General features: G+C 42.2%; 1 protein-coding gene across 5 annotated transcripts in view; it reads left to right on the top strand.

Annotated features, from left to right (window-relative positions):
• Window positions 1–12,085, top strand: part of LOC109883506 (chromodomain-helicase-DNA-binding protein 9) — a 134,980-nt gene that overhangs the window by 1,265 nt on the left and 121,630 nt on the right. The gene's annotated exons all lie outside the window — the stretch shown is intronic.

Below are 12,085 nucleotides of genomic sequence, written 5' to 3'. Positions count from 1 at the left end.
GACAGTTTGATGCTGTATTGTTTCTGTCTCTATGTCGTTATTGTGGCTGCACTTGTTATTTGTATTTTTGTTGTTGTTGAGGGTGCTTAGATAAGTCATCAGGACTCTGAAATCGACGACGCCTATTTATTTGTTGTGTATAGTGGGTTGGCGATATCATGCTACTTGAGGCAAAGAGGCATAGACTCATGATAAACAAAGAAAGAAGCAAGCGGCAGGCATGCAGAGGTAGCTAGCCCACTGGGCACAGACTTCAATTCAACGTCTATTCCACGTTGGTTCAACGTCATTTCATTGAAATGACGTGTAAACAACGTTGACTCAACCAATGTGTGACCAGTGGGAGGAGGCTAAATGTAAGCAGGAAGCGCAGCAAAACACGAATGCATTTATATTACACTGACTATAGTGGGACCTGTTGAATGTGCTCTGGAATGGCCTTGATCAGTGAAATTAATCTCCATTGTCCAATGCTGCTTTTTTAACCAAATAAAAGTTTATTCAGGTGGGGGATCTTTCGTTATTGGTGGGCTGGTTATTACCCAATACTTTGAGGGTAGAGCCTACAGATAAACCAGCCAAACATATAGTCTACATTCGATTTGGCTATGAATTCTGTTTTACATTTTAAAGTGGGTTTCACTGTAGCTAAATCTTAACTCCAGATATTAACTAGAGCTAGTTTCACTGCAGATCTGGGTTCAACATCAATTTATAAAGACTTTCAAGACTGCATAAAGTCTTCATAAGAACTACATAGATTCTTCACAACCCTAGCATTTATAAGCAAAGTCATAGCCTACCTACTACATGTAATTCCCCCCAAAACTGCCTGAAACTAGATCCTCAACATTCTGGTCATGATGAGTATAAAAATAAAATATATGTCTGGATCTTATGCATTGTTCAACCAATCTAGTAAATGTGAAGGAGGAGTTAATTTGGAGTGTCACCTTGTTAATGGAAGGGCAGTCGTGTCACAGGCTCTCTCTTCCATTTCCCCTGAAAACCGGAATTTATGGTTGTTGGCAACTCCGCTAAGGCTGCACCCTAGGGTAGTGCTATTTATAAACTGATTGACAGACGTTGGTTAAATTATTTGAATTGCATTTCCTATTTTTTTCTTCTTCGTTGAGCTCAATGATCACTTTGCACACTTTCTCTAGAGATAAATCAGATCCAGCCTGGACTGCGATGTAGTAGGGAGTTGTTTCCAACAGGTCAATATTGGACATAGTTTAGCACATAAAATGTGGAAATTAACTAAAATCACCATAATCCATTACACATCTACTCGTCCAGTCTGTGTTTCTTTCATGCCTGCTACAGAAGAGACAGAAGAATGCGTGATTGTGAAGTGATATAGAGAGCAGCTGTTGCAGTATCTCTACCTGAAAATACATGATCTAAGTCATTGATAGTTGGTGTTCAGCAGTCATAAATGTCTTGTTTACTTTGAAGAACTACAAAATTGTGATTTTGTCAGACAGCATATGTAGCAACTCTATAGAGATGAGATGATGACTTGGAATAAAATAATAAAGCCATCAAATTAAACAAATGTAATATACACAATAAGTTAAATATTTTTGTAAAGCAAACTGGCCCTAACCAGAATAGAAAGAGGAATGGGAGGCCCCGGTGGACAACTGAGCAAGAGGACACAGGTCCTCAACTGGCAGCCTAGAAGGCCAGCATCCCGGAGTCGCCTCTTCACTGTTGACGTTGAGACTGGTGTTTTGCGGGTACTATTTAATGAAGCTGCCAGTTGAGGACTTGCGAGGCGTATGTTTCTCAAACTAGACACTCTTCGTATCGTCTGAGATCCCTAAATTATGGAAAGCTGCCACGGTCATCCCCCTCTTCAAAGGGGGTGACACTCTAGACCCAAAACTGTTACAGATCTATATCTATCCTACCCTGCCTTTCTAAAGTCTCCGAAAGCCGAGTTAACAAACAGATCACCGACCATTTCGAATCCCACCGTACCTTCTCCGCTATGCAATCTGTTTTCTGAGCTGGTCACGGGTGCACCTCAGCCACGCTCAAGGTCCTAAATGATATCATAACCTCCATCGATAAAATACAATACTGTGCAGCCATATTCATCAACCTGGCCAAGGCTTTCGACTTTGTCAGTCACCGCATTCTTATCGGCAGACTCAACAGCCTTGGTTTCTCAAATGACTGCCTCACCTGGTTCACCAACTACTTCTCAGATAGAGTTCAGTGTGTCAAATCGGAGGGCCTGTTGTCCGGACCTCTGGAAGTCTCTATGGGGGTGCCACGGGGTTCAATTCTCAGGCCGACTCTTTTCTCTGAATACATCAATGATGTCACTCTTGCTGCTCGTGATTCTCTGATCCACCTCTACGCAGATGACACCATTCTGTATACCTCTGGCCCATCTTTGGACACAGTGTTACCAAATCTCCAGACGAGCTTCAATGCCATTACAACACTCCTTCCGTGGCCTCCCAACTGCTCTTAAATGCAAGCAAAACTAACTGCATGCTCTTCAACCGATGCCTGCCCGCACCCGCCTGCCCATCTAGCATCACTACTCTGGACGGTTCTGACTTAAAATATGTGGACAACTACAAATACCATGGTGTCAGGTTAGAGATATAAACTCTCCTTCCAGACTCACATTAAGCATCTCCAATCCAAAATCAAATCTAGAATCGGCTTCCTATTTCGCAACAAAGCATCCTTCACTCATGCTGCCAAACATACATTCTTAAAACGGACTATGCTACCAATCCTTGACTTTGGCGATGTAATTTACGAAATAATCTCCAACACTCTACTCAGCAAATTGGATGTAGTCTATCACAGTGCCATCCGTTTTGTCACCAAAGCACCATATACTACCCACCACTACGACCTGTATATGTTCTCTTTGGCTGGCCCTCGCTTCATATTCGTTGCCAAACCCACTGGCTCCAGGTCATCTATAAGTCTTTGCTAGGTAAAGCCCCACCGTATCTCAGCTCACTGGTCACCATAACAGCACCCACCCGTAGCACGCGCTCCAGCAGGTACAGTTGAAGTCGGAAGTTTACATACACCTTAGCCAAATACATTTATACTCAGTTTTTCACAATTCCTGACATTTAATCCTAGTAAAAATTCCCTGTCTTAGGTCAGTTAGGATCACCACTTTATTTTAAGAATGTGAAATGTCAGAATAATAGTAGGGAGAAGGATTTATTTCAGCTTTTATTACTTTCAACACATTCCCAGTTGGGTCAGAAGTTTACATACACTCAATTAGTATTTGGTAGCATTGCCTTTTAAATGGTTTAACTTGGGTCAAATGTTTTAGGTAGCCTTCCACAAGCTTCCCACAATAAGTTGGGTGAATTCTGTCCCATTCCTCCTGACAGAGCTGATGTAACTGGGCCAGGTTTGTAGGCCTCCTTGCTCGCACACGCTTTTTCAGTTCTGCCCACAGATTCTTTTGTAGGATTGAGGTCAGGGCTTGTGATGGCCACTCCAATACCTTGACTTTGTTGTCCTTTAGCCATTTTGCCACGACTTTGAAAGTATGCTTGGGGTCATTGTCCATTTGGAAGACCCATTTGCGACCAAGCTTTAACTTTAACTAACTGATGTCTTGAGATGTTGCTTCAATATATCCCCAAATATTCCTGCCTCATGATGCCATCTATTTTGTTAAGTACACCAGTCCCTCCTGCAGCAAAGCACCCTCACAACATGATGCTGCCACCCCTGCGCTTCACGGTTGGGATGGTGTTCTTCTCTTGCAAACCTCCCCCTTTTTCCTCCAAACATAATGATGGTCATTATGGCCAAACAGTTCTATTTTTGTTTCATCAGACCAGAGGACATTTCTCCAAAAAGTACGATCTTTGTCCCCATGTGCAGTTGCAAACCGTAGCCTCTCTTTTTTTATGATGGTTTTGGAGCAGTGGCTTCTCCCTTGCTGAGCGGCCTTTCAGGTTATGTGGATATAGAACTTGTTTTTACTGTGGATATAGATATTTTGTACCTGTTTCCTCCAGCATCTTCACAAGGTCCTTTGCTGTTGTTCTGGGATTGTTTTGCACTTTTCCAAAGTACATTCATCTCTAGGGGACGGAACGCGTCTCCTTCCTGAGCGGTATGACGGCTGCGTGGTCCCATGGTGTTTATACTTGCGTACTATTGTTTGTACTGAGGAACGTGGTACCATTTAGTGTTTGGAAACTGCTCCCAAGGATGAACCAGACTTGTGGAGGTCTACAATTTTTTTTCTGAAGTCTTGGCTGATTTCTTTAGATTTCCCCATGATGTCAAGCAAAGAGACACTGAGTTTGAAGGTAGGATTTGAAATACATCAACAGGTGCACCTCCAATTGACTCAAATTATGTCAATTAGCATATCAGAGGCTTCTAAAGCCATAACATAATTTCCTGAAATTTTCCAAGCTGTTTAAAGGCACAGTTAACTTAGTGTATGTAAACGTCTCTGACCCACTGGAATTGTGATACAGTGAATTATAAGTGAAATAATCTGTCTGTAAACAATTGTTGGAATAATTCCTTGTGTCATTGTCACGATTGTCAGAATAATTATCGGACCAAACTACAGTGCGATATGGTTTCCACATAATATTTATTTGAAAATGCACAAAACAACAAAGAAAGAACGAAACAAACAATGAACCGTTACCATAGAGGTGCTACGTGCACTCACTCAAAACAATATCCCATAAAACACAGGTGGAAAAAAATGCTACTTAAATATGATCCCCAATTAGAGACAACGATAGCCAGCTGCCTGTAATTGAGAATCATACCAAGCACCAAAATATAAAAATTTAACTAGAACCCCACATAGAAAATAATAACTAGAAAACCCCGCAGTCACGCCCTGACCTACTATACCATAGAAAAACAAAGGCTCTCCATGGTTAGGAGGTTCCGGACTGTGGACCGTCTCAGGAGGTTCCGGACTGGGGAGGCGCACTGGAGGCCTGATGCGTGGGGCCGGTACAGGTGACACCGGACTGGTGACACGCACCTCAGGGCAAGTGTGGGGAGCAGGCACAGGACGTACCTGACTGGGAACACGCACTTTAGGGAGAGTGCGAGGAGCAGGCACAGGACATACCTGACTGGGAACACGCACTTTAGGGAGAGTGCGAGGAGCAGGCACAGGAGGTACCTGACTGGGAAGGCGCACTTGAGGGAGTGTGAGGAGCAGGCACAGGACGTACCTGACTGGGAAGTCGCACTTGAGGGAGAGTGCGAGGAGCAGGCACAGGACGTACCTGACTGGGAAGGCGCACTTGAGGGAGTGTGAGGAGCAGGCACAGGACGTACCGGACTGGGAAGGCGCACTTGAGGGAGTGTGAGGAGCAGGCACAGGACGTACCTGACTGGGAACACGCACTTGAGGGAGTGTGAGGAGCAGGCACAGGACGTACCGGAGCGTGAGGAGCAGGCACGGGACGTACCGGACTGGGAAGGCGCACTTGAGGGAGTGTGAGGAGCAGGCACAGAACGTACCAGACTGGGAAGGTGCGCTTGAGGGAGAGTGTGAGGAGCAGGCACAGAACGTACCAGACTGGGAAGGTGCGCTTGAGGGAGAGTGCGAGGAGCAGGCACAGGACGTACCGGACTGGGGACACTCACTTCAGGGAGAGTCCGAGGAGCAGGCACAGGACATACCGGACTGGGGACACTCACTTCAGGGAGAGTGCGAGGAGCAGGCACAGGATGTACCGGACGTGGGACACGCACTTCAGGGAGATTGCGAGGAGGAGACACATGATGTACCGGACTGGAGAGGTGCACTTGAGGCCAAAAGAGTGGAACAGGCTCAGGTTGCACCAGACTGCTAACCGGAACCTCTGGTTGGATGTTGAGCAGAACACACTTGCACAACATCTCTCTCATCTCACTCTCTCCCAACTTCGCCATTGCCTCCCTGACAGTCTCTGGCTCTTCCCTCTGCTCAGCCGCCAGCTCCATGTGCCCCCCCCCCCCGTTGTAACCGTTGTTACTTAAATATGATCCCCAATTAGAGACAACGATAGCCAGCTGCCTCTAATTGGGAATCATACCAAGCACCAACATAGAAAAACTAAACTAGAATCCCACATAGAAGACATAGAAGAAGATACTTATTTTCCACCATAATTTGCTAATAAATTCATTAAAAATCCTACAATGTGATTTTCTGGATTTTTTTGTCTCATTTTGTCTGTCTTAGTTGAAGTGTACCTATGATGAAAATTACAGGCCTCTCTCATCTTTTTAAGTGGGAGAACTTGCACAATTGGTGGCTGACTAAATACTTTTTTGCCTCACTGTTTCTCCCTCCCTAACTTTAAGCATCAGCTTCTTACCGATTGCACCTGTATATAGCCCATTGTAAATAGCCCACCCAACTACCTCATCCCCATGTTGTTATTTTTTTTCTTCTCTTTTGCTCCCTGGTATCTCTACTAGAGGTCGACCGATTAATCGGAATGGCCGATTAATTAGGGACGATTTCAAGTTTTCATAACAATTGGAAATCGGTATTTTTGGGCGCCGATTTGCCCAATATTTTTTTTTCATTTTTATTTGTTATTTTTTTTACACCTTTATTTAATTAGGCAAGTCGGTTAAGAGCACATTCTTATTTTCAATGACGGCCTAGGAACGGTGGGTTAACTGCCTCGTTCAGGGGCAGAAAGACAGATTTTGACTTTGTCAGCTCGGGGGATCCAATCTTGCAAACTTACAGTTAACTAGTCCAACACAATAACGACCCGCCTTTCTCTCGTTGCACTCCACAAGGAGACTGCCTGTTACGCTAATGCAGTAAGCCAAAGTAAGTTGCTAGCTAGCATTAAACTTATTAAATCTTATAAAAAAACAATCAATCATAATCACTAGTTAACTACACATGGTTGATAATATAACTAGATATTATCTAGTGTGTCCTGTGTTGCATATAATCTGACTGAGCATACAAGCATACAAGTATCTAAGTATCTGACTGAGCGGTGGTAGGCAGAAGCAGGTGTGTAAACATTCATTCAAACAGCATGTTCGTGCGTTTTGCCAGCAGCTCTTCGTTGTGCGTCAAGCATTGCGCTGTTTATGACTTCAAACCTATCAACTCCCGAGATGAGGCTGGTGTAACCGAAGTGAAATGGCTGGCTAGTTAGTGCGCGCTAATAGCGATTCAAACTTCACTCGCTCTGAGCCTTGGGTGGTTGTTTCCCTTGCTCTGCATGGGTAACGCTGCTTCGATGTGGTGGCTGTTGTCGTTGTGTTGCTGGTTCGAGCCCAGGGAGGAGCGAGGAGAGGGACGGAAGCTATACTGTTACACTGGCAATACTAAAGTGCCTATAAGAACATCCAATAGTCAAAGGTTAATGAAATACAAATGGTATAGAGGGAAATAGTCCAATAATAACTACAACCTAAAACTTCTTACTTGGGAATATTGAAGACTCATGTTAAAAGAAACCACCAGCTTTCATATGTTCTCATGTTCTGAGCAAGGAACTGAAACGTTAGCTTTCTTACATAGCACATATTGCACTTTTACGTTCTTCTCGAACACTTTGTTTTTGCTTTATTTAAACCAAATTGAACATGTTTCATTATCTACTTGAGGCTAAATTGATGTTATTGATGTATTATATTAAGTTAAAATAAGTGTTAATTCAGTATTGTTGTAATTGTCATTATTACAAATACATAAAAAAAAATGTTTAAAAATAAATAAATAATAATAAATAAAAAATATATATATATAAATAAAAATAATTAAAAAAAAAAAATATTTTTTAAAAAAATCGGCCGATTAATGGGTATCGGGATTTCTTGGTCCTCCAATAATCGGTATCGGTATCGGCGTTGAAAAAGCATAATCGGCCGACCTCTAATCACTATTTGCACATTCATCTTCTGCACATCTATCACTCCAGTTTTTAATTGCTAAATTGTAATTATTTAGCCTCTATGGCCTATTTATTGCCTTACCTCCCAAATCTTACTACATTTGCACACACTGAATATAGACTTTTCTATTGTGTTATTGACTGTATGTTTGTTTATCCCATGTGTAACTCTGTGTTGTATGTGTCGCACTGCTTTGCTTTATCTTGGCCAGGTCGCAGTTGTAAATCATAACTTGTTCTCAACTACCTGGTTTAATAAAGGTGGGAAAAAAAAGTGTTAAAAAATGATGTACTTTTCCTCTTGCTCAGTTGTGCACCGGGGCCTCCCACTCCTCTTTCTATTTTGGTTAGAGCCAGTTTGTGCTGTTCTGTGAAGATAGTAGTACCCAGCGTTGTACGAGATCTTCAGTTTCTTGGCAATTTCTCTCATGGAATAGTCTTCATTTCTCAGAACAAGAGTTTCAGTAGAAAGTCTTTGTTTCTGACCATTTTGAGCCTGTAATCGAACCCACAAATGGTTATGCTCCAGATACTCAACTAGTCTAAAGAAGACCAGTTTGATTGCTTCTTTAATCAGAACAACAGTTTTCAGCTGTGCTAACATAATTGCAAAAGAGTTTTCTAATGATCAATTAGCCTTTTAAAATTATAAACTTGGATTAGCTAACACAACGTGCCATTGGAACACAGGGGTGATGGTTGCTGATAATGGGCCTCTGTATGCCTATGTAGATATTTGCCGTTTCAAGCTACAATAGTCATTTACAACATTAACAATGTCTACACTGTATTTCTGATCAATTTGATGTTATTTTAATGGACAACAAATGTGCTTTTCTTTCATAAACAAGGACATTTCTAAGTGACCCCATACTTTTGAATGGTAGTGTATATCGCAAGTAGTAAGTACATTTGCCGTTAATTCCTATAATTTCTAATCTACAATGTTTGTTTTGTTACAGTTATTTTAGTTAATGCTTTTAATATATTGTTACTTCAGTCTTTTACCGTTCTGATTGTTGGAGTGAACACGTTGTTTGCAGAGCGCACAACCTATGCTACACTTGTGAAAAACAAGTTTTGGTTTGTTTCGTTCAATTGACTAGTTTTGACAATTTAGTCATTGTGTTTTGTTTGGAGCGCTCCTGTCATTGTTGAGTAAGGATGCGCATTGATTACTTCTTATCTCTTGTGCAAATAGCTTACAGCTGTGTCTGTTTGGAGCTCACTGGCAGGAAACTCTGAGGGCCCAGAATATGTTATACATAGGTGCAAGTTTGCTAGCATGAGCTTCAGGCCACACCCTAGTTAATAGTTGATACAATGTTGTTGGTTTTATGAGCTGTTTTTACATAGTTGGCAATGGCAATAGAAGTAACTTTTTAGGTTTGTATCATTTTTATTAAGATTTGGATAGAATTTTGATTAACCACATGACAATGATTTTGACATACGTTATTATAAATTAAATCTAACTGTTACACGAAAATGTGCATATGAAAACCATAACTGGCATGCAGATCGGTAGAAATTGTAAGATAAAATGGCATTCCACATCAGAAAAGTTACCGACTCGTGTAGCCTATTACCGGCAACTACAGAAGATTAGCTGCAGAATCTGCGAAAGCCAGTAGGAGCGGGAGAAGGATGGTTAGGATGGTCAGGTTAAGTTTTTCTTCTGATTATCTTCATCTCTGGCACCCTCTTGAGTCATTTGTGTCTTATTTAATCAAAAACTGCTCTTAAAGTATCAGACAAACTCAATGCATATATAGTTGCTTTTATTTAATTACATTTGGTGTGTCTATATGTGGAGAAATGCACATTTATAGCCTGTCTATGGTTGAGACTAGGTCTGTCGCACACTAAATAATCTCTTGGTCTACCGAAAGTCGTCTGTTCTATCGACCAATCGATTGGTCGAAGCTATTATTTAGTGTGTAACTGCCTTAGTCTCAACCATAGACAGCCTATAACTGGTTGTATTGTACATCATATAGCTTAGGTTCTACAGTACATCATTGGTCCCAACTAATTCAAGACGAAGAAGCAGCAGCAGGAAAAACTATGCGGCTCAGCTAAGCTACCTACCCTACCCCTGATTACTCATTCAGTTTGTTGAGCGGCCCGGGTAGGATTCTGGTCTGATGTTACCTCTAATTGAGTGATCAGATTTTCCTGTCTGTTTGGGAGAATTAGGCCTGGCCATTCTGCTCATTGTCAGTTACAATGGAGCCCTGCTAAGTGACTGAGAGCGATGGGAGTTCTCTTTTCATGCCTAGCCTGCCCTCAGCTGTAGGTCTGTGTTTCAAGAGAAGAGAATACTCTCCTACTACTGGGCTGGCTGCTAGTCACATGAGAACAGAGCTCTAGTATAGCCAAGAGCTGGGCATGGGATATGATCTGGCCCCTGCTATCTGTTAAACACAGTTCTAACTGCTATAGCTGTCCATGTTGTTATGGAATGGAGGTCCAGCACAACTGTCATTTATGAAGATGAGTAAGGCTACATTAATGATTCACAGTAACCATGTTAGGGTCAAGTCTTGATGCTTCCTGTATGAATCTTGTGTATTGTCTTGGTTGTGTGCTTGTGTCATACTGGGCCTTTGTAACAATGAGTAAAAAGTAAGGTTTCATCATAGCCAGGGACAGCCCCACTACTAGGGCTGGGCAGTATCTTCTCTCATCCCGAGATGTATAGTTTTACCATGGAGGCTGCTAGCTAAATATGCTAACAAGCGCAAATGGAAAAATATTTCAAAGACCGGCAGCCCAGCTATAAAGTTATACATACATAGGTAGGAGCTACTGAATGTCATTTTTGGTGAGTTTGGACATTTACAAGCGAATGTGAACGAGATACATTGTGCAATAAACAGTACTGGCTCTGGAGCAGCATGTGTACACGCTGTCTGTGGAGTCTCTAGGGCAACAAGCCTGCTTGCTCTGCTTAGAGAAGAAGAGACAGAACGCCCTTCCGTTCTCGGCCTATCAGCTGACAGCGTTCTGATGAAGCTACTTTTCTCGGTGTAGCCAGCTTACTTTGTTCCAGATTAACTTCAGGAAAAACATTAGGAAATGTAGCTACATTCTTTCTACAATAAACAGAAATATGATGGCCATGCATTGTTTTTGCAAAAAATACATTGCATGTTCATTGTAAGCTCATTTAGTCTACTTGTGTGACTGCCAGCCTAATAGCGTTGCGCTTCTGTTGTCATCTGATGAAAATGAAGCTATATTCTGCTGAATGTGTTGCAGTAATATATTTTATGTGAAGAAAAACTATAGTTGCACATCCCTGATCACTCTATTGAAGCAAAAAAACACTTGACTTTCAATATAAAACTCAACCCCTGTCAATACACAGCTCTACTGCTCCCGCTTTGTGGCATTTACAAACCAACATGTGACTGGCTCAACTGTTCTGGGGAACTACGGTGAGCTTCATAATGGAAAATAATGTGACAAGTGAAATTAAGAACGCTTTATCTTCTAACATATTGCCCAAGTTGACTGCAGGTATTTACTTACAAAGTAGCTACAAATATTAAAATATATAGAAAAACTTGAAATAGTTAACCGTATTTGTATTTGAAAAACCATCCCGTGGCTATTTCCAAATACCCCGCTATACGGTATACTGCCCAAGCCTACCCACTACCCCACTTAACCTTAGCAGAGGTTCACGAGTTGTGGTTGAAGCATTGGATCTCAGTTGTATGCCCCCCCCCCTGTATCAGAAGACTTGTGAGAGCCATGACTGTACATTCAGGAAGGCATGTCAAAGTGTTTGTAGTGAGGTGAGTGTGTGTGGTGAGTATGAGTCAGCAGGTCTTGTCTAACACAAGTGTTCCTTCATCTTCTATTGGTCATTGGTCTGTGGCTAGATGCATCCTGAGCCAACCTCCTTGGCTGTTGACACAAACAGCATCAGCTGTCTATCTGTCTGTCTGCACCTTCCTCCCACACATTCAGTAGCTACTAGCAGACAGACGGCTCAGTAGATAGCAGCCATAGCACAGTCACAGGGCTGAGGCTGATCGCATCAGGGGGCTTTGAACCAAGGAAGACTAGAGGCACCTGGCTGTTGGTCTGTCTGGCAGTTGATTCAGTTTAGATCAGATCAGATGCGTTACCACACAACTACCTGCTGCCAACCAGAGATAATT

This window comes from Oncorhynchus kisutch, linkage group LG8 (genome assembly GCF_002021735.2).
Source record: "Oncorhynchus kisutch isolate 150728-3 linkage group LG8, Okis_V2, whole genome shotgun sequence".
Lineage (NCBI taxonomy): Eukaryota > Metazoa > Chordata > Actinopteri > Salmoniformes > Salmonidae > Oncorhynchus > Oncorhynchus kisutch.
This window is presented reverse-complemented; position numbering and strand designations above follow the sequence as displayed.